The sequence below is a fragment of the Dendronephthya gigantea genome, unplaced genomic scaffold (genome assembly GCF_004324835.1).
Source record: "Dendronephthya gigantea isolate DGI-Jeju-01 unplaced genomic scaffold, DenGig_1.0 000040F, whole genome shotgun sequence".
Classification (NCBI taxonomy): domain Eukaryota; kingdom Metazoa; phylum Cnidaria; class Anthozoa; order Malacalcyonacea; family Nephtheidae; genus Dendronephthya; species Dendronephthya gigantea.
In genome coordinates this window covers 394,652-421,206 of record NW_021163050.1, presented here as the reverse complement: position 1 = coordinate 421,206, position 26,555 = coordinate 394,652, and the positions used below count along the sequence as shown (strand labels likewise).

Genomic DNA, 26,555 nt, shown 5'->3' with positions numbered 1-26,555 from the left:
AATGGAATTAGAAAGACTGTGCTGCTGTGCTAGGAACATTTGAGTTGCGGAACCCAAAATGTACATCAGCAGGTGTAAAGAAGAGAAAGCATGCAAGAAAAGTGTGCCCAATTAGCTCATGTGGATCCATTCTAAAAAGGATCCATAACCATCTTGCACAAACACACAAAATTAAACGAGAAAGTAGTCAATTTGTGAAGTTGGTGAAGAAGACAATAAAGTACGAACCTCCAGTGGTTGATTGTGAAATGACTTCCTCTGATGGATCCTTAGTTAGCAGCAGCGATGAGTACCAGTCTGCAGATCTGTGGAAAATGAAGAAGGCATGCTCAAATAAAGTTTATAAAACAATTTACGACAGCGAAGATTCGGCCAAATATGATAGGTTCCGTAGTGATATTATTGTTCATGGTGGTAAAGGTAGTAAAGATGTTAAAGGTAGGAGTTATGATGAGGGTAAATGTGGTGGTGGCGACCGTGGTCAATGTGACTTTGATGGTGGAGACAATGTTGATCATGAGGGGTTTGATGGTGTGGAAACTGGTGTTGATGAGTTTCATAGTGGAGAAAGTGGTTATAACGGTGGTCATGAAGACAATGAAAAGAGTGGTTCTGAGAATGTTGAGCATTCTGTTGGTGGTAAAGGTTCTAGTGTTGATGAGTTTCGTAGTGTAGTAAGTGGTGATAAGGGTGGTCATGAAGACAATGTAGAGTGGTTCTGAGAATGTTGGACATTCTGTTGGTGGTGAAGGTGGTGATGATGGTGACATTGGTACTGCTAATGTTTTATCGAATGTTGATGACAAGGTCATGCTGCTAAGCAATTTCAAGGATTTTGGCTATCTGGTGCAGATGGTGGAAGAAAGGATGAGAAAGCTGCACAACAAAGTATGCAACAACTAGAGATAATCTCAAGTTATATTGCCCCAGCTGCTCCGTCAATGTCAAGCCTGTTAGATAAAGTGGTGTTGGGAGACAACTGGCTAACCAAATTCGAGAAGGAAAGGAAACCTGGCACAATGAAGACCTATCTTGGGTCCCTCAATAATTTTTATGTATACCTCTCTGTGCAGAATTTCAGCACAAGTTTAAAGAGCTGGATATCAGTAAGGCCCAACTGGTCAGCCTCTCTGAGCAAGTAAAGATGTTGTCCAAGTCTTCTCAGAAGATGTCCCAGGATTGTTTCTGGGAAAAGCGGCAGGAGGACATTAACTCATTAAAAACACCTGAACAAATTAAACAGTTTGACACTTCTGAAATTGCACGAAAGGCAGTGAAAATATTAGGTGAATTTCAGATGCACCCAGAGATTTCAATGTTGTCCAAGACGCAGAGTACACCATTGTGCGGGATTACCTAATGACGCAAATCTGCATCAACAATGGCAGTAGATCTGGCGCCATTGCCAGCATGACTCTGAAGGAATTTAATAATGCAACAAAAGAAGATGATTGCATTGTAGTACGTGTTAAGAAACACAAAACATTTACTACACACGGGCCAGCGCACATTGTCTTGTCATTTTTGCTTGCTGGATATGTTGAAATTTTCATTGAACGATTCAGAAATGTCCTGCCAGAAGCCCTTTGTTCATCCCAATCCACTGTTTTTTTAAGTTATACAGAAACGGCACTAGATTCTTCACAAATCGGTGCTCAAATTAGACCTTGTTGGGGCAAGGTGTTCGGGAAGGAAGCTTCCATGGGTGGTGCAACTTCTTTCAGAAAGGCTGCAGTTTCTGCCGTTTATGAATCAAACGAAGAGATGTGGGTGATCTAGCTGATCTTATGGTGCACAACAAGGCTACAGCAACCAAGTACTATTTGCTAAGCAATAAAGGAAAGTCTGCTGTCAAAACCTCAAAAGAACTGTCGCGCATTATGCGTGATGTGACAGAGACGGAAAAAGTGGGCAGTGTAAATGAAAAAGAGAAATATGAGGAACCATCTAATAAACAGACCTGTGTATCTGGCGATGCCATTTTTCATAGGCACAGGTGGTTATATGATGAAGAAAAGGCTCTTAAAGATGTTTTTGTTAACCAAATTGAACAAAAAAGAATATGTCAGGAATGTTGCAAAGACCCACCTACTATTAAAAAACATAGCTCCTTCAAAAATCAGGGACAAAGTCCACACATATTTCACAAACTCGTCAAGTGATGACTTGCCCCTTCCTGCAGAAAAAATGAAACATTTTGGTGTACCAAATGTTGCTGGTAAGTTGTATATAGAAACAATTTTTTTGCCTCATCAGTTATGGCTTTATAGTTCAGAGTTTTTTCTTTTCTAAAGTTGACCGGGGTTAAACATTATTACACTTAACCCATTAACAGCACAAGGTTTTTCCCTGACAAATTAAAATATTGTGCATTATGTACAGCATGTATAAAAAAACCACAATGCTCAATAATTCCCAATGGCCTACGACCTTTTGTTATTGAGTAGAAGCAAACAAATATACATGCCGAACGCATTGTTTTAGAACGGGACGTTTTCATCCCGCTTAGCCAGGAAACTCTCCTAGGTGGGATGGCATGTTTATATATAGCGTTCATTTTGTAGTGCTGGTTCCGTTTGTTCAACGGCATGTTTTAGACGAATATATGCCAATATACATGCTCCAAATGTATGTTTGTCACGAATTGCCTATAGAGGATCGCCTGTAAGTCACCGACAATCGACGATAAACCCATAATCTATAAAATCATAACCCAAATCAAATTTCAAGTCTTGCAAGCATTTATTTCAAACCTATTTAGCTTGCTTTGCTAAATAAGCAAATTGGACATGAATAGAGCTAGCCGTTTTCCCAAATAGAATATGGTAGTGGCATTGTTAAAAAAATGGAAATACCTTGTTGCTGTGCATCCATTTTTTTTGCACGATTTTTTTCTCACACTCATATCTACAGCTGGACGTTGAATGTCTTTCACAAGAATTAAAAAAAAACCAAACTTAAGCAGAAAATACATTTTAATAAATAAACAAACAGTGGACTTGTGTTCGTGTTGCCCTGATTTTTAAATTATTGTAAAAAACATTCAACGTCCGGCTGTGGATCAGAAATGATAACATAAATCGTGAGAAAAAAAAACGATGTTGTAAAATTGCTCAAGTCTGGCTGAAAAGCATTCAATCATCCCAAGCAATACTTCTTGCGCTTTATGAATCACCCCAAGCGATACTTGTGCTTTTTAAAGATTAAAATAATGATTTTCACCTTTAGCCACTAAATTTTTTATTTTATTTTATGTACTTACATGTTTCTTTTCAACATGATAGCGCAATATTCGAATTTATCCAAATATTCATTTTATTTTGTTGCAAAGTCACAGTAATGGCAAGAGTTTATCAGTTGATTTGCCTGTCTTTTTTGTAACAAGAGTCAACAGATTTGTTGAATTGTTTGATCAGAATTGGATTCCTTTTTGCAGCACACCAATAATCTAATTACGAAATGACTTGTTTCTTTGTTGTCTCAACCGGATATACCATGACAAAATCAATTATTTCATTTCGACTGAAGAGTGAAGGCGATTTGTTTTCTTCATGATCAGGCGTACTTCGACTGCTAGAACACAAAGAAAACTATAGGAAAGGATTAATCCAACAGAGGTACACATCATTTGGCTCACAGCTCACCCCCAATCTTGAGACCTAAGTTACGCCCATAGACGTTAATATTGAAATCCTGTATGGGATTTGTATGGTGGCCGACGAGTGCCATAACAGTTTTAAACGAACAGTCTTGAAAATAATTTCTTTTTTTTCCACCTTATTTATTGATTTTTCTCAATTTAATCCTAACTTATAAACAGAATAAGTTTTATTTTCCTAAAAAAAGTTTGAGTTTTGATTTGTTTTGTTTCAGTTTGGTTTAGTTGCAATTTTGTTTCAGTTTAGTTTTCCAAAACTGAACTGAGTTATGGCCTACGAGTGCCATAGCATCCCGAAAATATAGTGTGTTACATGAAGTATTATATAGATTTTCTAAATAAAATGGCGGAAAGGATAAGAAACTCCAATTGGGAAAATGACGAAGAAATGAGACAAGACCTTGCAAGGTATGTACAGCAGAATTTAAGAAGAAAAGAAATAATGGATTTTATGATTGCAGATTATCCAATGTATGCATGGAGCATTCGCAGTTTAAGTCGTAGACTCCAACATTTCGGTATTAAATACACAGACTATGACAATAAATTGGAAGACATCAAAAGAGCTGTTAAGGAGTTGGACGGTCCTGGTGTTCTCCTAGGTTATCGAGCTATGCAGCAGAAAGTATAGAGGTGCATGGACTGAATGTTCCTTGCGATTTAGTATACGCTGTCATGGGAGAAGCAGACCCAGAAGGGCTGAAATCCCAAGGTGGTAGTGGAAAGCCAAAACGACCACATAGAGAGAAAGTGTTTGTGAGTGGAGTTAGTAATAATTTTTTGAGATATTCTATGATGCTTTCGCTGGAGTATTAAAAACCACGCTCAACACAGTAGAGATTTTCATAATATGTTATCTAATTAAGACATTCCAAAAGTAACTGGGGTTATTAAAGGACATTGGCAATAAAAAATTGTGGTCCTATATTTGAAAGAGCATGAGAAAATAAGCGATTGGCTTTATTTCATTTCAACAAGTTGCAAAGTTATAGGGTATTTAAATCAATTTAAATGTATTGATGTCTGCCATCTTAGCTTGTTTTATAATGAAATCTAATTAAATGACATCATAACCAGGGAAAGAATTACAACACTTCTAACATATAGCCACGATAGCATTCAAATGGCTTGATATCAATACACAAACAAGAAGAAAAACAATGGATTGATCATTAAAATAACAAGAAAAAAATTAAAAGAAAATATAACTTGACCTTAAATATGACTTTAACTTTACTTTACGGTTGCAACATCATGCATATCTGTTGAATGATATGCATAATCCAAGATGGTGGAAGCATCATGATTACTGCTGTTTTCAAAGCAGGTACATGAATACTGTAAAACGTTCTTGCAATCATTGAATGATTTCTCCCAAATAAGACAAACTTAATTTTTATTGCCAATGTCCTTTATCTTACATTCCATTTTATATTGACTAAATTTTTAAACCTCATCTTGAGTGAAAATAGTTGTGCCCTCCCTCTTGGGATACCTTCACTAGTCGCTTTTCGGCTTTTGAATAATTTTTATATCCCCTTGGATATTCATGTTTTTTCTTGGAATTCCCATTTGTTTAAAAAATTTGCTAAGTTACCTATCAGGCAAATTTACAGTGGAAAATTCAAGTTAAAAAAAAAACTCCTCATTGGATATCCAGAACCTTCAGCAGGGCATGCATTGGTATGGCATAGATATTGATATATATTTCTGCTGTAAACTTTAATTTGTGATACTAGAATATAATAATGACTTAATCCAACATTTATGTTTTTGGTTATTAAATTAAAAATAAAAATACTTGAAATGTTTGTAAATTTTCTTATTTTATTAATACAAAACAATAGGGATCAAACAGCACTATGTCTCTGAATGGACACAATAAACTTTGTGGTTACCAGAAGTCCATGTTTCCCCTGAGCTGTATGGTAGTCTCGATACATACAGTGATAGAATGAATTTCCCTAGAGTGTGGACAAACTAACAATAATCCCTTGGTCATTAGAAGGTTCTACTTTGAATACTTATTTAAATCTAGGGGATTGACCTTTTGAATTTCATTTTATCACATTATTCATTTTATATCTGACTTCATTTTATATCTGACTACAGGTAGCTTGAATTTACATTACTGCTGTATTATTTTTTATTAAAACATTGAGGGTGGACAGAGGGACTGAAACGGATGTCATGGCCACAATTCATTGTTTTTTGAGAGAAAAAAATGGTGATTCCAATAATCCACTAGATGCCATACTCTATGGACCTTCCACCCAAAATAAAATCGAAAGATGGTGGAGGGAGCTTCTTGAACGACTGGAGAGGTTTTTTAAAGAGCAACTGAAGTCCTTAGTTGAAAATGGAGATTATGACTCCAGTGATCAAAGTGACCGGTATGACAATTTCATGCATTCTCAGTGTTGGCAATGTGAACAATATATAGTGTAGACGCAAAAATTCATTGATACTGAATGACTAGTTAGAGTGCAATTGTAAATGTAATTGCACTCTTCACTCACTTGCACTTGTTATGTTATGTGGAAAAACATGCACTTGTTATGTTGTTACCTGTACATGCCCATTATGGAAACCAGCTATACATGTAGCTGACAATGTTAGTGTGGTTAAATAAGGTTTATCATCAGCACCATCACCAGGTTTTATTGAAAATAGCATGCTTGTCCTTCAGAGTCATGCTATTTTGCAGTCTTAAGAAAAAACACTTGTGCATGTCTAGATACAGCTGCCTCCTACTTGTACTTTTTTCTTTGAGAGGCTCAAGTTGACAACAGAGTAGCAGACCTTATTTGATTCATTAAATTTTTAGAGACCTATTAGCCTATGTGTACATCCCAGTGGTTCAAAGGGAACTAGATGTTTTTCGAGAGTGTGTTTGGAACAACCACAGAACATGTAAACAAAAAGAAAGAGCTGCCAGCAGGAGTTCCAGAGCACATATACATATCCCATTTCCCAGAGAAGTATGGTGGAGACCAGTGTGGTATTGATATAACTGAAGAACAACTGCTTGAGGTTGCTGAGCTATCAAATGTTTTAGAAGACAATGATGATTACTCGAGGCCAGCAGTTCGTAATGAATGTGAGAAGCATTTGCCGAGAATGGACGAAATTGAACCAGGTGATGCCAAGGATGCTTACCTTTACTTAAAGGCACATGTTGATGAAGATGTTTTTTAAGACAAAATAATTTTACTGACATTCTTTATTTGTACTCAAACTAAACGTAAACAAAATCAAGTGAAAAAAGATTGCAAACATTGAATAATTTTGAACTGTAACACAATATTTATAATTTGTCAACTTGTGGATAATGGTTGCTGGAGTTTTCATAGCACTGAAACTGTTTCATGACAAGATTGTGCAACTACATGAAAGTTTAAAAATAATGTGCACTCAAATTCAATCAGAACAGTGTAGTTTCTTCAAATTATCAAACATTTGGTACTACCCATTTTGTTATGAATTTAGTTGGTTGCAACTATTGAACACAAAATTGACACTTAGTGTATATTTAACACATATACACTAATTATCATGTAAACTTTAAAATTTAATGGAAAGGTTCAAACCAGACATTAATATTTCAGGAAAAAACATCACTCAGTATACTCTCTATCAATCCTTCCTAGGGCTTACATATTTGTCATGATTGAGGTTTTAGGATGGGACTTAGTTGAGAAAGTATTTTAGTGGTACACAAGTTTATATTGACTACTGATTGTTTCATACTGTGGAATGTATGTCACAATGTCACTTCTTAATTGTTAGTGAATTAATCAAAACAGGGGGTGTCATACAGTAATAATTTTCTTTATTTCAAAGAGCCTAGGCTACAAGTTGGAGGGGTAAATAGGGAGCATACGGTAATTGCAGACCTAAACTTACATGTATGATTATCATGTCATTGTTTTGCTTCTTCTACTGTATGTATTCATTTACATTTCTTTCAGCTTAAGCATATGGCAGAATTTGTTGCAAACATGTTCTGCCTTGAACTTTTCAATGGCATCTGTGGAAAGGTTTCCACAGCAGAAAAATATTGTCTTGTCTTGGTCATCAATAAGAGTTGAACTGGCAACTTCTGGGTCGAAAAGGTTATAGTCTACTCCCTGGATGTCAACAACCATAAGTTGCTGCTCTGACCTTTCATAGGTATAATGACAAAATCTTAAGGGTTATTTCATTTACGCCAAAGCAGTCTAATTTTAACAAAGAGAATTGCGTTTTTAGATTAATAAAAGTTCTAAGTCTTTGAGAAAGTCTTCAAAAAGACATTAATTTCTTCTGTACTGACATTCTTATATTTACTGAAACAAGATTTAGTGCTTTAGATCCTGATGAAATGTACAGTATTGAGGTACTATTCTGGTACTGGACGTCCTTATGGTGGTACAGCTGTTTATATGATGGATATATGGATATCCATATGCTCGGAATATTAAATGGATTGAGTTTACTATAATTAAAACTGAAGATCGTCCACATCTCACTATATTTGCGTTATATTGTTCACATAAAATTGCCAAGTCACGCCTACCAACTGCACTTTGTACGATTCTAGAGGAAAGTTCCTCTTCACAAAACATAGTCATGGGAGACTTTAACATAAATTGGATGATGGAATGCAAGCGATAATCTCATGATCATAGAAAGTAACTAAGGACAACTAATATCAAGTTTTACGACCGATAATAGAACATTAATTGATCATTTGTTTACAAATATGATGGAGGAAGAAATCCATGCTGGAATTCTAGATACCTACTTCAGTAATCATAAAGCAATATGGGCTTCTGTTAAAGTAGCAAGTATGTAGCCACAGAAAAACATGGCTAGAGTAATAAAAGAGGTTTAATCTTCATTACCTGAAAAACACCCCCAACATTAACTGCGAACATTCTAAAATAGTTTGCTAAAAATATTACTAATAAATACAACATGTATGAAATACAGTTTTCTTTTTTTCTTGTCCTCCCTCACTCTTTTCCATCTTTTATTCTTCTTTATCTTATTAATTATTTTTTTATTTACAGAAATGCCTACAATTCAATTACATTTCAAACTTCGTTATGAACGATAACTTCACATGCCATTTGGTCGTCCGACAAATGAATAGAGGTAAATCATGATTTCCTACAACTATTGCTGTAGTGCAGTTCTTGCTGCAAGTAAACGATGCATGAAAATCGGCTCGTAACTCCCTTACAGGAAGAATATTTCCATTCAAGTAATATGACATTACACCCATCTGTTTTAATATAACGCAGAATTCATTGATTTTATCTTACGTAAACCTTGTGTTTTTGTTAATACCTTAACTTGTATTGCCGTGTATCCATTTAGTTTGCAATAGAGTGTTCATAACGAATCTTTTCGCATTTTAAAAACTGCAAGTAACTATAGCATGCTTATATTTTCGTAGCCATAGTAAAATTTGTTTTAATTTATGCTTGTATGATTGGTTAACTTTTTTGTTCCTTCTATTGTAGACAAAAGAATTAATATTCAAAACAACGACCATGCACAGCGTCTGCTTCAAACGACTGGTGTAACACAATTTTGGATGATATGATCTTCACCGTATATGGTGGCAGCAGATAACATAAGTCACAGAGTATATGTGGACAGAAGTTATGATATTGGATAATACAAAAATCTGATCTGATCAAGATGTGCAATTAAGTGATGAGGAAATTTTGTTTCACAGTACTAAAAGAATATATATCAAATAACTGTCGGATAAAAAATGTAAATTGTCACGACATGATTAATTATACAGATGGTTATAAAAACATATGTTCTCGGAACTTCAAATGAACTGAAAAAACTTGTAATTGCAAAGAATTGTAAAATTCAAGGTTCCTTGAACTCTATGTGGGACAAAAGCTTCCTCTCAACAGTCAGTGACGTTTAAAGCAGATGCTGTGAAATATGGGACAAATCTTAATGAACTATTGCATGGATTGTTCGACATGAAGATGATTTAAAAAAACCCCATTAATTTAGTTAAAAAGGAACTGAAGACCCTAAACATTTCAGGAAACAAATTCCTTGTGTTAGCAATGTGCCCTAATGTTTTTTTTTATTTCCCCTATGTACAGTTTCGTCTATACCTGTTTACAAGTTTTCTATAATAACTTGGGCTAGAGACCTACTAGAAACCTTGACAGGCTTTTCAATTTAGGCCCCTAGTTAAAGTTCAATTCTATTAATCATATATGTACAGTCAAATCAGCAAAAGAAGTTTGCAGCGAAAGAAGAACGATAAAGTAAAAATTAATTATAATACCAATAGAAGATAGAATACCACAATACATTTATGCTACTGTTCCTAGATAATATACAAGTAGAATGTTTTCAGAACCATTATGCTGTATTTAGCAAAAAATGTTGTTTAATATGTTTTTAAAAACGCTATGAGAGTTTGTTTTCAATTTTTAATTCTAGTGAATTCCACCCATCAGCTCCGTTATTTGAGAGAGTATGTTTTACATAATTTGTTCTTTTATACCGCTTATGAATCTTTGATGAGTTTCTCGTATTATGTTAATGAATTTGATTACTGGTCACAAAGAAATGATCAAATTCTTCAGGTAGATTTTTAAGATGATGATATTGAAACATAAACATAGCAGTTAAATAATCATTTAATTTAAAGACATCTAAGATGCTTAATTCTTTGAAAATCGGCTCAGAATGTTCCAGGTACAATTTAAATGTCATTAATCGTACAATTTTTTTTGAATATTCATTTTTTAAATACCTGGTTTTGTAGGTGTTACCCCAAATCAAGTTACCGTAAATAAGATATGGATGGACTAAAGCATAGTAAATTAACTTAATTGAATTTTTGTTGACAAAATGTCGGATTTTTGCAATTATAGCGGAGGCTCTAATGATTTTTTTTTATACCTTTTCAATATGTTCATTCCACGTCAGACATTCATCAATGATAATACTCAGTATGTATATTATTTATGGTAATTTTAACTTCATGCTTGGGTTTTTTATTTGAAGGTCTGAATATAATAAATTTTGTTTTAGCGATACTTAGGATTAATTCATTAACATTTAGCCATTCAGTTACATTATTCATTTCTGTTTGCATGGTCTCACCAATTGTTCTAAGACAAATTATTACTATAAAATATATAAGTATTGTCTGCAAATAATGCAAATGAAACTAATTTACTACAATTTTTAATATCATATCATTGCTGCCGCAGCAAGCGAGCATTAAGCGAGCGAGCAAGGCAGCACACTAATTTCGTACAGCTACTCAAGATCTCAATCTTGCCTGAGCCGCAAAGCATGTTGGTTAAAAAGAATCTTACCAACATGCAACGCGCGGCTATATAACCGAACTTAATCAAACACGTGTTCTCTCTTCCTGGTGGTCAAACGCTCAAAGTGGACAAGTAGACGAAGGTTTGGAACTAAATTTTGATGCTTAAATATTCTGTTATTTGCAAATTAAAATTTGCATAGTTAAATATTCTATTATTTGCAAATTAAAATTTACATAGTAGTTGTATTAGCATATTTGATTCGCATACAACATGGTATCTTTTCAATTTTACTGTATTTCAGATTGTATTCTATCGTGCTCCTTTTTCCTGGTGTCTGTCTATTAAGGCTCGGAGTGGACAAGTCGCCAAACAAGGTTAGGAACTCAATTTTATGCTTTAACATTTTGTTAGAATATTTGATTGGCACACGGCACAGCATCACTATTTTACTGAATTTTAGGTCTTATTTTAATTTTTTATATTTGCGTACGGCATACTCGAACTCGATACTTCTTATTTGCTATATACGCTATTTTGCTGTGTTTCTTTATAATAGTTAATACGCTTCGATACTGTATTTTGTATTGTATTTTAATACTTTCTTAGTCTTCTTGATAGTCGTTCATGCAATAACACATCTCCGATTTGCATACTAGATGGTATATTAAAAAATTGCTTTGCCTCTGGCGTGTTTCTTACGCCTCGATTCACGCCTCGTTTCTGGTGTATTTGCTGGTGTGCACTCACCCCGCCTCGAGTTTGTGTAGTTGGTGTGTACTCACGCCTCGAGTTTGTGTAGTGTTTTTAACAACTACTCATTTGATATTGATTCACCTGTGTTTTTATTGTTTTGGTATTTGTCAATTTGAAGTCAGATGACCTCTTAAATGCTTGCAATGTCTGTGATTGTCTCCAGCGAATTGAGAAACGGTTTTCACTTCACACCTCTTGGTGAGGAACATCAAAATTTCATTTGTTGCCTGCTTGATTTACCATTGGTTACAAAACATAAATAATTTCAGGAATCAAAGATACTTGAATATCCTTATAAACTATACAATATTGTAGGTGATGGGTAATTGTCTATTTCATGCATTATCATATGCTATAACAGGACGGCAAGTTTATTACAGGCAAATCAGGCAAAAAATAGTTAATCACATGAGAGAAATAGAACCATATATACGACCACATATAAATATGAGTGTAGATATGTATTTAGCTCAAACTCAAATGGTGAATGAAGGTGTTTGGGGAACAGATGTTGAAATTTTAACAGCGGCATCATTGCTAGACACAGACATTTATGTTTACACACAAGTTAGTAATTTGTATAAGTGGCACAAGTTTTGTAAATCAATGGCAGGGGGCTCTTGCCCAACAAGTACTCTTCAATTTACATTCACCACAGTAATGGTATACATTATGACATTGTTCTTGATGTTAGTGATTCAAGCGAACACAATTCAAGTGAAAACAACAAAATAAATTATTTTGGTAGTGGAAGTATTTTTCTACCAGAGCTTTCATTTCAAAATAATACTGGGGAGGTTGCAATCAGAAAGCCATAAACATTTCACTAATGTCAGGCCCATTAATGAAAGTTCTCAAAAGTTCATGTGCTTGCTACTTGGTTTACCACTTGTTGTTAAACTCAAATTTACTTCTGAAAAGGCTTTATGTTCACCTGCTTCTGTTAAAAATATAGTAGGTGATGGTAATTGTCTGTTTCGTTCTTTGTCATATGCTATAACAGGACGACAAGTTTATCACAAACAAATCAGACAAAAAATAGTTCAACACATGAGAGAAATAGAAAGTTCATTACAACCACTACAGATGTTGAACTTTTAACAGCAGCATCATTGCTAGACACAGATGTCTATGTTTATACACAAATTAGTAATTTGTATAAGTGGCTCAAATTTTCTAAATCAATGGTAGGGGGCTGTTGCCCAACAAATCATGATGCAATTTACATTTGCCACAGTAATGGTATACATTATGATGTTGTTCTTGATGTCCTTCCAGAAACAAAACTTGCACCAAGTAATTGTTTCAGTACATCTAAAAGGAAAATAGGGCAACAAGACAGTGATTCAGAGGAAAATATCTCAATTAAGAAAAAACTTAAAGTCACTAAAGTTCTCAAATCAGACATGCATGTGGAACAGGTAATTGAATCCAAACAGTCTGTAGAAAATTTTTGCCATACCGACATTTTGGAAAATGGTGACACAAGTTTTGTTACCAGTAAGCTTGATAGGGCAGTTGATTCTGCATGCACGTCTAGTGCAGAAAGACCAATATTACAGAAGCAACTCAAAAAAACAAAGATTTGTAAATCAAGTAATAACTTAAGCGATGTTTTTAAAAATGCTGGTACAAATATTATTAAGTTTCACAAATCAATAAATTTCATGGTTTATCAGTGTAGTATTTGTCAAGAAGCATGGCCATTAAAAGCAAAACCTAAATCCTCTTCCAGTTATATATGCTGTAGGTGCTCTTTAGATAAACAATCGCCAAAATTGTTCTCTTCAGAGAACTTTATGATTCCTTCTTGTGTTCCTAAAGTATTACAAGGTCTAACACAAATAGAAGAAATGTTAATTGCCAGAGCTCTTCCCATTATGAAAGTTTATATCAAACCAGGGGGTCAAAGAGGTTATTCTGGGCAATTGCATAAATTTACCTCAATGAAAGTTATAGCAATGAAAGGCAAAGATAACACATTCAAGGATGTTGTAAGGAAGAATAAAGTTGAGCAAGCATTGAGCTACCATGGCATTTCCATGTTTGTTTCCTGATGGGAAAGGTGATCCCACTAACCCTGCATATTATTTAGAGAAATTAGCCTATCTAAGAAAATACTAACACTTATTCCAAAGGTCTGAAGGGTACACGAGATTTATCCCTCGAAGCCTGGTGACAGAATTCGTATCCCTCGAAGTGGAGCATTCAAAAAGCATTAGATATACACAACCTTTATTTTAATAATAATTGGTTTTGGAGGGACAGGGAAAAGCTAGCTCATACATGCTATTCATAGCTTCTTGGAAAGTAGATGTGTCGTAGCGGCAACAACTGGAAAACCTGCGTACCTTATCAATGGTGTCACAATTCATTCCTTTTTAAAGGTTCCAGTTGCTTGTATGCCTCAAAAAGATTTGACAGGACAAAGTCTTCGCATGTTGCAAGATAAAATGTCAGCTATTGATTATATACTCATTGATGAATACTCAATGCTTGGTCAAACCTCAATGGGTTGGATAGATAGGCGTTGTAGACAAGCCACAGGTGTAAAAGATCAGTTGTTTGGCAGCAAATCAATTACTTTAATTGGGGATCCTGGTCAATTGCCTCCAGTTTGTGATAAACCATTATACCACTCCAAACCGTCGAACAATTTAGCTCAACAAGGATACTATGCTTATATGATGTTTGAAAAAGTTGTGATTCTTAAACGTAATGTGAGAGTTAATGGTTCTCAAAATGATCAGGCCATATTTAGAGAACTTTTGGCATGGGTTGATATTGGGAAAAAAGAAACAACTCTTAGGTTAACCTATGTAGCATTAAGTAGGGTTCGAAGTCTTTCATCACTGGTGATTGAGCCAATAACATTTCAAAGACTATTGGAAATTAGGAAAAAAGAAATGCTTCAATATAGATTGAATGAAGAAAAGCGCTTAGAGCTTATTTCTGCACAATCTTAGAGAACATATGTTTTCAAGATGCTAGTACGTATTTGGTACTGATATTTGTTTATTTCTCATTTTAAGTGTGTTGTGCAATTTAAAATGGCTGAGTTGAATGGTAATGTTTGTATTTGTTTTTTAAATACAGAAATTTAGGATTGATCAACAAAACCTTTTACTTTTGTGGTATGTTAGCATGTGTAGTGTGTTTCCTCAAACACAAGTTATTGTCAGGAAGATCCTGACTCTAAAAATCGCTAATATATAGAATGCCTCTTTTGACTTAGATGAACAAAACAAAAAGACACAAGAAACAATGACAGTAAGTATATTTAATTACATCACACCATATTTTTACCATCACAAAAGTGCGCAGTTTGATAACTGTTTCATACTATTAGATATGTTTGTAAATATGTGCTACAGCCCACAGTGCGTTTTTATAGAATACTTTCACAGCTTCTGACCCTAATTATATTTTGCTTTGTTATTTTTCAGATGGTGTCATAATAGGTTATGTCCACAACTTGTCAGAGATAAAAACAAGTCAACAAAATAATTTGTTTTAATATGTCTCTGCAAACAGAAGACAAGCTGTACAGAGCGGTATGTTTTTCACCCGAAAAACACCAACAGTGTAAAACTACGTTCAAATTGTCTTCACCAATCAAGTTGACCAAGTACCAACTAAAAAGAAACAATTTTAATGACCAGGATGAAATTCACATTAACAAACGCTCGCGATTGTCCGAACCAGTCAGCGACGAGATCAATTTTGATTTTAAACAACTCAAACCACCTAAACAAGAAAAGAGTGTAGCAATGACAGCAAGTGAAGTGCTTATACGGCCAGCGAATCGTAAAGTCAATGTTTCTGGTCGAATCACCTTCCAAGGCCCTGAAGAGACTCTCATTTCCAAAGGAAAAACGCTTAGGAAACAGGAGGCTTTATTTACTGATAACACGGCGTCAGCACAACTTGTGTTGTGGGAAAGTGATATCAATAAGACAACGGGAAACTTGTACAGCTTGTCCAATGTCGTAATACGACAGTTTAATGGAGAAAACTATCTCTGTTTCAACAGGCAATCTGTTGTAGCAGAATCATTCGATACCATTGAGAGGGAAGATGAGCAGTCTTCATCTTCTGATAACAACTTGGCTAAAGTCTTCTGTCCAGCAGAAGGTGTGCAGTCAATAACACGATTCCTGTCATGCAACAAGTGTCACTCAAAATTGGCACCAGTGTCTGAGAAGAAGATAGTGAAATGCAGCGAGTGTGGACTTGCCCAACTGAAGAATAAATGTAAACAGCGGTTGTTGGCAAATGTCATCTTTCCATCGGAAGGTCCCACCAAGTCGCTTGTGCTCTTTGATGATAAACTATACGAATTGTACAAACTTTATGTAGAACAAAATCTTTGTGTGCAAGTAGAATTTTCAAGTTGCAATTACGATACCATTATGGAGATTATCTTGACAGTTGAAGCAATTATTTACTTCAACATTAAAAACAACTTTATTTGGTTAAATTTCTCAGTCGTTGTGTTCCAGTTGTAGTATGAAACAGAGCGTATTAAACATTCTTCGTACTTCGTATAAAGAAACATTTTTTATAGTTTAAATTAACAGTACATTTTTCTGTTAATGTAGTTAATAAATTTACTTTTTTAAAGGCAGCATTCACTACATTTTAGGTAAACTAGTTTATATATAATAGAAACAGAATAGGTCCAAGAATTTATCCCTGTGGGACTCCAGTCTGAATTAACATCTCTTTTGACCTAATTTGATGGTATTTGATGATTTGCTGCCTATTTGATAAGTAGTCTTGAAACCATAGTTGAGCTACTCCCCGAACACTGTAGTGTTCTAGTTTTTGAATCAGAATCTTGTGATTGTGTCAAATGCTTTTGACAATTCTAGAAAAATTCAGCCTTGGTGATCAAGCATCAAGTGCAGACAATGCATTCTTATTTTCACATATATAAGTATTAAATGTTCTCATGTTACAAAATAGTGCATGGATTCCATAAGACATACAGTATAGCAATGTAATTTTTGACAAAAGAATAAATTGTCATAAATCAAATCAAAGAATTGATCAAAGATGTCTTTTCTCACTCTTTCTCGACTGCTTCCTTAAATTTGCGGTAAATATTTCTCCCTGTTCTCTTTTTTTCAGTTAATGACTTTTTCATTTCAATATTCAGATCTTTAACATTCGTCAGTGCTTTAACATGGCCATCTTTTCAAACATGGGGTTCAACTGGTCGTATAAAGATCTTGCAGCTTCACCTGCTTCAGAGAGTAGTGTTACAGTTACGAGCTTGGTCCGGCAGTCTGACGTCAAAAGCTTCGTTAGCAGCATTTAGATTTGTATGGGTAATAGTATGGTTTCGAGTGCAATTTGGATATAACATGCAGGAGTGAGTTTTTGAGTCTTTGAAAAACTCACGAGTGCATGTTATATCCAACTTGCACGAGAAACCATACTATTACTTGATAATGATATAACCGGAAATGATCAACACAAAATATGACGACAACATCCGCCGATAACAACTTCCGGTCAATTTTAATTGGCTTATTTACAAGTCACACAATAATTAGATTTTTATAAAATATATTGTAAACAGTAACACTCATTTCACTCAAATTCTCACGCTGAAAATGCAACAATTCATAATTTATTTGAAAGAAATCGAGTCAAACAAAGTCAAATAGCTCAATATTGAGTTGTTAAACATCTGATGCTTGCTTTGTTGTCTCACCATGGACTAACTAAGGCATGAATTTGCGAAGCCTATCTCAGATGTTGTCAAATAACCTCGCGAAGAACCTAAAACGATTTTCTTCAACATTTCGTTGATTCGGTTGATTCCCATTGGTTGTGTTTTGTAACAAACCTCGTCTTGGGCTTCAGCTTTGTGGAGAGGTAAAAGGGACCTGTTTCTTTCATTTGCACTGGTCGTCGTGACAAGTACTCCTTGAAAAGCGAAACTGGACATCTTTCTCCTCCTGCAGCAAACATTTTTAGTGTGAAATCCTGAGCCTTTTTGGATAAACCACCACCTCTTGTTTTTGTCAGCCCTTCGGTGAATTCAATGTATTTAGACCTTCGTCATCTTTGCCAAAAGCAAAGTCTTGGACTTTCATACTGTGGTGTTCCTGGCGGACATGTAAACCAAAGTATTGGGTGAGTATCCACCAAATTGTGCTTATTAGGCTTTCTGGAGTTTTCCGGCCAAGTTTGTCAACTCTCCATAGTAGCTCTTCTTCGGACAAGTTTCTCGCTTTCTTTTGACGCTTTCCTTTTCCTTCTTGACGAAGTTGTCTCGCTTTACCCTCAAGGACCTGCTTTGATGCAAAAAATTCTCTGTCCCGAATTATTGAATGTTTGTATCCGTGTTCCTTTAAATAGCGGTCAAGAAATTAAATAGCTGCAACTCGTAGTCTTGCCAGTCTTTATTTCTCACTTCAGCGTAAAATTGTTGAAGTACTATGTCCAAGGCGTTGACTTCGTACAACTCAATTTCTTCCAAAAATCCTCTTTGTTTTGCCCATGTCTTTAAAAATGCTTAGCCAAAAATTAGTGCTGCTTGTTGTGTTTTTATTTTTGGCATTATTTTGTAAACTCCTTATTGTAAGTACAAGTCTCAACGTTTGGAAATCTTTGCTCATTGCTGGTGCCTGCCATGTTTGTTTTTAAAAAACACAAAAAAATTTTATTTTGGAGGAAATTTTTGGTGAAATTTGATTGGCTATTTTCTTAATTCCAACCAGATTTTTGCACTATTGTTACAGATTTTTGCACTGCTGTTACAGATTTTTGCACTGCTGTTACAGATTTTTGCACTGCTGTTTGAGATTAATTGCACTGAAATCGACCAATCACAGTCGAGAATCATTTCCAGTTATACTATTATACAGGAAATAGCACTTGCATGTTACTGAATGTTAGCTGACATGGCCTGCAGTTTTTGAATGTATGTTCAAATTTGCATAGCCACGGACAGTTCCTTCCAAGCTTTGATGTTAAACGCTGCGGTGTACTGATGACGCTCAACAATCTTTCTGTAATTCCACCGACTGAATTTTCAACGAAGCTGGGGGTGGTTGGGGAAATTTCTTGAAATTGCTTAAGATTTAGAGGAAAGTTCTCCTTGCTGTTTTGAAATACATCCAAAAACCGGTCAATATCTTTCCTGCATCAATCTCGCTTGAAAATCCTTTTGCAACTTGTTGTCTTCCCATTTGATATTTTCCTCTGCATCAATTGGAACTGCGATTTGCCAAGCAACTCCTTGCGCAAAGCTGCAGTCAAAGGATGCAGGAATATCCAACACATTGAGATACACATTAACGTCAATTTGATGAGCTGCACACTCTATAATATAGCTGACTTATAAGTAATATTGTTCAGAGCGAACAATTGTCCTCTTAACTGCTGCAGAAAGGTTTTGCAAATTGCACATAAATTTCAAACTTGCAGATTTGCATCACTGCAAATCTTAAAATAAGTCAATAATTTGATATAACATACTTGAGAAACAAATTTTTGCAGGTTTTGTCTTTCAAATTATTTAATAAAAACATAGATGTAAATCCTTGTGTGTATTCGAGAAACATATAACAGTTAGGCCTATTAATTGCTATGACAGTCTTGGCAGAGAGCAAATAGTATATACAAATGCTGATTTTGTGTACTGTTGTGTATCATTATTATAAATATGCTGTTACTAATGCGGTATATCGATACTAGAGTATAGAAATTGCTAGAAGTCAACAGATTCTTCCAGTTTTTGCTATCCTTGTGTCCACCATATTGTTAAACGTGACTATCACCATGGAGGTAACATATTTCTGTGTTTAGCCACTGCATCTATCACAGAAACACACTGGCGTGCTTTCATAATGGCTATGAATATTTCTTATAATCACACAAAATACACATTCGACTTGCAGCAGGGTAATTGTAAGGTTTTTTTACTGTTTTATTGTTTTATACTATAAACAAGGGAACATAATTTCTTGGGAACAAATTTCTGAATACAATCTATTGACTTTTGTATGAGATGAAACTAAATGTAGCAGTTTGGCATTATTTAAGACAACTATTAGACAACTATTATGCTGCTGCAGACCCCCCCTGAATAAAAGGTACCATTGGCGTGTTGTATCCCTTATACAGAGTGTATAAAAAAAACTGCAAATACCATAATTTGTATGCACGAGGTTATACATTAGAATTTCAATGACTGTGCAACTAAATACGCTTCTGGGATTTGATTCTCTGTTGTTAGCTGAGCCATTCGTATAATCAACCTAATTTTACTTCACTTTGTGCTTGTTTTGATAACCCTCGGAAACGTATTTTCAAATCCCTGAAGCGTAATTAGTTGCACAGTCATTGAAATTCTAAAGTGCATACAAATTATGGTATTTGCAGTTTTTTTGATACACCCTGTATGTGTCATGTGATTGTTGCCCACCTATGAAATGTTGTGACCTCAGAGGGTGATTTCTCAAAAACAGGTTTTGCTATAGTTCCATACATTCAGGGAATTGCAGAACCAATTAGGAGGATCCTGAATAATTGTGGTATAAAAGTTGCCTTTAAACCCTTTGAGACACTGGGACATATTTTTGCGAAACCCAAGGATCGCGTAGCGACTAAACAGAAAACTCATGCTGTATACTCTATACCATAAAGAGTCATGTTCGTAATATACCGAAAAGTTGTTTTTTCAAGCTCCGAAATATGTATAAGATCAGACAATGTATTACTAAAGATGCGGCAAAGAGAAATGGTAAACAGTATGATTACATCAAGACTGGACTATTGTAACGCCATTTTATATGGATTACCAAATTGTGACTTGGGCAAGTTATACAGTGTCCAGAAGTTGGCTGCAAGATTAATTACAGGAACGGGAAAGTACGACCATATTACACCAGTATTGGAAAGACTCCACTGGTTACCAGTGAAAAAGAGAATAGAATATAAAATTCTTTTACTGGTGTTTAAATCTATCCAAGGAACTGCACCTGAATACTTAACCGAATTGCTGGAAAGACGCGAAAATAAAGGTACAAGATCAGGTGATAAAAACCTTTTGGTTATTCCAAGCGTTAAGAAAGTTACTCAAGGTGAACGTAGTTTTAGAAGATCCGCCCCAATATTATGGAACAATTTACCTGACAGTTTGAGACTTGAGGCAAATTTTAGCATTTTTAAAAGACACTTGAAAACGCATTTTTTTAAACTGTCTTATAAGTAATTTAGGTCATAGGTTTTATGAAATGTAAAGCACTTTAAGTATTGTAGATTTAGCGCTATAGAAATTCTATGTATTATTATTATTATTATTATTATTATTACCATGTGGTGATTGCAAGAAAGAATATCTAGGTAAAACAAAACGCCAGTTCGGCACATGTTTAAAAGAACATCAAATGGCCGTTTCAAACTAACCATAACATTGGGTTGAACGATTCAAAAGTCATTACCACTAATGATCGTTATGGACAAAGGCGTTGTTTGGAAGCCTGGCATATTAATGTGAGTCTTTGTGCTGTGCCCTAAATAGGGATGATGGAAGCTATTTGCCAAAAGAATATTTACATCTGATTGACAGATGACCTCATTTTGAGAGTATACAAGGAACCAAGTTTCAACATCAGATCACCCCTGATGAAGACACTAGACCGGAGTGTCGAAGCGTTGGGTCGTGAAAGTTAGTCTTTGTGTGGTGATTACTTTCATTTATTAAAACCAGAGTAGCAATAATTACGATGGATTATATACCCGGTGGCCGTGAACTCATTAACTTAAATTCGTTGATAGAGTTAAATTGCAATGTTTCGCACAATTTCGTCACAAGGCATAAAAAACAACAAAAAAACTCATTTGAACATGCCATGACAAAAAAATAGTTAAAGGACATCAGCAACGAAAATTTTTATAGCTAATCTCTGTTAAACATACCTAAGGAATACTCAAATGTTACGATAAAGTTGAAGCCTATATTTATGTTTTGCCTGCCATCTTGAAAATAAATGCATATGCTAATTTAGGTATGAATACATTTCTGACTTCATTGGCTGGTTAAGCCAATATAGAGAATATATATTTTGAAGGAAGTAATTAGAAGGATTTGTTGCTCTGGTTTATTTGGCCACTAATCTTGAAAATCACACCATGTCTATAGTATAGAAGCATATAGCTCGGAACAGATGAAACGCCTTGCGGCATCACCATGTGAATTTTCAGTTTTTAGAAGCATATGAATTAAATTCTGGCAGCAAAACGTAGAATCTATGTACGTCAAAGCAAATGCATTATTGTCGCCTTGCCAAATCGCATCTTGTTTGTGTGAGCCTTTTTCAGTACACCTTTTCACTTTTCTGTGGCAGCTAAATTGAATTCTGAAAGGAAATTTTGGAAGGTATGGATTGCCAGAGCAGTCAAAATGTACTATCTAAGTAGTCTGCAAGAATATCATGAAAGGATAAAATTTATTAGCTTTGTTGCCAAATTGTGTGCAGTCTTGTGTGGGTGGCACGAAATGAGTGAATTTTGTATCAATACATCTGAATACCTTTTTGATATTTTTTAACCTTATTCCCAGGGGCAGATCTGGCTGAAAATCCGACTGTATCACCGACTAGGTCCCCCATAACTAGGGCATGCCCCTCGGAAAATTTTTGAAACTGGAAGCCCGGAGATGCCATTTCCCGCGATTTGAGCGTACTTTTCCAGATATATTTTTTACTAAAATTTTCGGCTTTTCTTAGCAAAGCAGATTTTTCCCGGCTTTAAAATGCGTACTTAAAAATTGATTATGATTATATATTCTTATCAAATTGATAAATTTGGAAGTTGCAGTAAATTAAAGGTAGTTCTACTCCCAGCAGTCATTGACTAGACTTATATAATGTTAAGGTTATTCATGGGGCATAGTGGTATCATATTTCCCATTGTCAGCATTTCATATTTCACAGTCAAAATTTTAGAGCAAACTCTGTTTCATAAACTCATAGCTATTAAAACTAGATGAACAAAGCTTATGAAATGATTCAGGCGAATTTCTAACGACAGTAACGACTTTAGTACTATTTCTATTAGCAGACCAGCCTTAAGAAAATATTAATAATAGCGGCTTTAATATAAACACATGCATTGATCCTAACGCAATGTTATTATTGTATACATATCAAACATGACTATTAATTTAACCAGATTTTCCACTCATGATGCAAATTAACTTCACAAAATCATTACAACCAATAAGATTTTAATATATTCACAAAGCTTTGTAGTTACCTGACGGGATAATGGTTATGAGAGTGCAATAGCTGGCTTTTGGGTAACTGTAACTCCGCAAATTGACGTATATATCTCGCGATTTATTCCCCTCATTGAGCAGCAGAAAAATCATTCTCGCATGAATTTTGATATTCGCTAGCTCTTCGACCTTCTCAGCCAAAGAATTTCGCTTATTGAGCGCACAGTTCAACTTGTCTAACAGAGCGTGTGATGCCATGATAGCCAGATAAACTGCAAATAGACTTAGTTTGCTTGTAATGAGACTTACGCCTTTTCCGTGGAATGTTGGACATCGTTCAAATAGAGCAATGTAGCTGACTCAGCATCTGACTGTATCAAACTGTATCAGTGATCACGATTCTGATTGGTTTGATACAGTCGAACGGTCTAAATATAGCTTATACCCCCCGCTGACTGTATCAAAAATGTTCTATTTTTATCTCAACTGCTACCAGGATGTCTTTCTGAGTTATGTTATTGAGTTGAAAGAAGAAGCAAGCTCCCAAAAAGCAGGCTTGTTAGCAGGTAGAAGTGAACCTTAGGCTGGCGAATGCGAAATGCCAAAAATTGCTCCGTAACCGCTTGTCAGCTCGTGAAGCGAAAAAAATGATTTCCAAATGATGTAAAATGATGAAATAAAAACATATTATAAATATTAATATAGGAATTCTTACAGTCAAAAAATATTATTTTCGGCAAAATCTGACTGTGTTATTTGATACAGTTGATATAGTCTAGATCTGCCCCTGATTCCTCTTTGGCATTGTCTAATAAAGAAGCAACAATTATCTGCACAGGCATTGACAGGTAGTAAAAAAGCATTTTTTTTCAGTTTTTCTGTGAAAACAGGCGTATGTTCATTTTTGCTGGCAATGCGAAGGTGCCAACATGTATTGTCCAGTATTCAGTTGTAAAAGTGACTTTGAAAAACACAAGCGGTATACATATTTTTTCGGTTTCCAACTGGGAAATGAGGACCGCAGCAAAGGAGGAGAAAGGTTTGGGTTGAATTTTGCAAACGCAAAAATTTTAATCCATTAGTCAACAGTAGAATGTGCTCGCTTCATTTTGCCGAAGACATGTACGAAGAGCAGGGCATTTGCCACAATTTCTGGAACAAATAGAGTGCAAAGAAGCGTTTCAAATACGTTTGAAGAGCGATGCCGTGCCAAAACTAAATAATGCATTGTCTGAAATTACAATAAGCTCCAGCAAAACAAGGACGCATACAGAGAAAAGATGACAAAAAAGGTAACAACTTTCGTTTCAAAGTGTATGTATATATTTTACATGCGGGCCTTGTAGTGTAAGCAATACAGGGTGTCTCAAAAAAAACGCAACCACTTAAATATGCAGAACATTAATACAGCTCTAAAGCGCAATAGATAAGCACCTCTGGGAATTGAAAATGGCTCTTAATCCTTCATTTACAATGCTAAAAGTAATTTTAGCTGAACTAAGGTGCAAACCCGAACAATATTAATATTCTTGCATATTAAGTGTTGCGTTTTTTCTGAGACACCCTGTATAGGTGGCATACAAACATCAATAAAAAATGTTACTCTAAACAACTATTATTTTTCAATATTTAAAGGCAATTGATGATCTTCTAAATACCGGCGAAGTAGCAAGGAAAGAATTCAGACAGGTAATGATGTCAGACATGAGTTGTGCACAGGAGTATTCAACCAGTTTGCCTTTACCCAGTTTGGATGCGCAACCGGTAGACAGTGTTACGCTATCACAGCAGATTCAACGAGAAATATAGTAACAGTTGTTGAGCTTGAGAGCATCTAAAGTTGTAGTTCGAGTGAAGAAGCAGTCACATTGCACAGTGACTCGACTATTCGTGGTGCTCATAATGATATGCGAAGTGGAAAGAGTGAGTATTAGAAATTTAACAGGCTGTCTCCATAAGAGCCGACAACTGATTTTTTTTCAAAAATCAACCCGGTCTCATCTTTTTTCCATTTGTTAGACTTGGTAAGCATGTTACTAAATTGTATTCAGAATTTTTAATCTCGTTATTTCCAGAGATTTTTTATTTCTTGTCCATAAGCGGTAAGATCGTGATCTCAACACTTTTCTCAACGTGAAAATACCACTTCTGTAACACCCTACTGCACAGATCCTCGACTTGGTTTCCAATTGTTATGTTTATAACGTTAAAGTACAAGTTTTTGTGTGAACATATCAAGCATCTATAGATTTCTAATTATTTTAAAGATATATTTACACGAGCTTGCATGAACGTTAATTTTTGTTAAGTGTAAAGTCTTCAAAATTACATTACATTTAAGATTAGATTTTACAAAAGTGGCACCAGACACAAAATTTTTTTTGAGTATTTCTTGAAGTGCTAACGAAGGAGTTTTATTTCCATAAAAGGAATTTGAGGGGAACTTGTTCGAAACTATTTTAATTGACGCATTTTAATTGAGCTGTTGGCGAATAATTCACGAATTTTAGGATATGCTAAAAATTTCCCAAGATGAAATACTGCTTTAATTGTATAAACGTTACATAAGCCTTATGTATGCTTCAAACTGTCACAAACTACTCCAACAGACTGTCACACAGCGAACACGAAGGCCGTAATTTTGGTACATTATTGACGTTGTCAATGATATTTGCAATTATTTGCAGAACCGTCCGCTAAATTGCACCAGCATCCTCTCTATGTAAATGAGATATCCACCTTTAACATCGCACAGGCTTACACCAAATATTAGATTCTGCTGAATATGACTTGTTGTTCTAAGTTTCAAATTTCACCAAATAACATTAATATCGACACTAAACTGACATTCTGAGCAGTCTATATTCAGCACTATATTTTTAGTATGCTACTCACTGATGCTTCAGCAAAGCATTGAAATAAGTGTTAAAATTGAAAAAAAATTTGAAAGGTGGTGCATATGATTCTATATGATCGGTCGACCAGTGAATGCAGAAGTGATCGGGGTAGCTCCAAATATATGTTGCTTGTTTCTTGCAATGAGGTGGCAACTGGCCATCTTGCTCTTGTGACATTCATTTGTCTCTAGAATCACTCACCGGATATCAGCTAATATTAGTAAAAGCGTTATTTGACCTGAGCGAGGAGCAACTGCAGTCGATGAAAATTTGTCAGAAACATCGTAATAACTTTGGTAGATTCTGGCGCCCACCACGATCTTGCCAGTATCTATTCCATGCAGGTTGTCTAGGAAACGTTAAGGGCAATTGAGTAACTAATGTACAATATCAAAGGATATCCAGGTCTTGTATGGTAAAACAGTTCAAATTGGATCTTGTAAGTATTTTACTATATTTTATATAAATTTATATTTGAATTTGAATTTTGAATTTAATGAATTTGCCGTAAGTTACATACTATCATTGTAAGTATATGACAGGATTTTGAACAGGACTTACATCTCAATTGCAACAAAACCCTTATCATAAAACTCTGAAAAAAATGTCGGAGAAGTAACAATAGTTTGTATTAAATTAGAAAAAAATAAATAAATAATAAACAAGTAAGTAGTACTATACTAAGGAGGACAATAGTC

At 35.0% G+C, this 26,555-nt stretch overlaps 2 pseudogenes; one reads left to right on the top strand and one right to left on the bottom strand.

Annotated features, from left to right (window-relative positions):
- The first annotated feature begins 4,001 nt into the window (after positions 1–4,001).
- LOC114526620 lies at positions 4,002–6,856 on the top strand (annotated as a pseudogene).
- Positions 6,857–17,526: 10,670 nt separating this feature from the next.
- Positions 17,527–18,092, bottom strand: LOC114526619 (annotated as a pseudogene).
- Between the last annotated feature and the right edge of the window lie 8,463 nt (positions 18,093–26,555).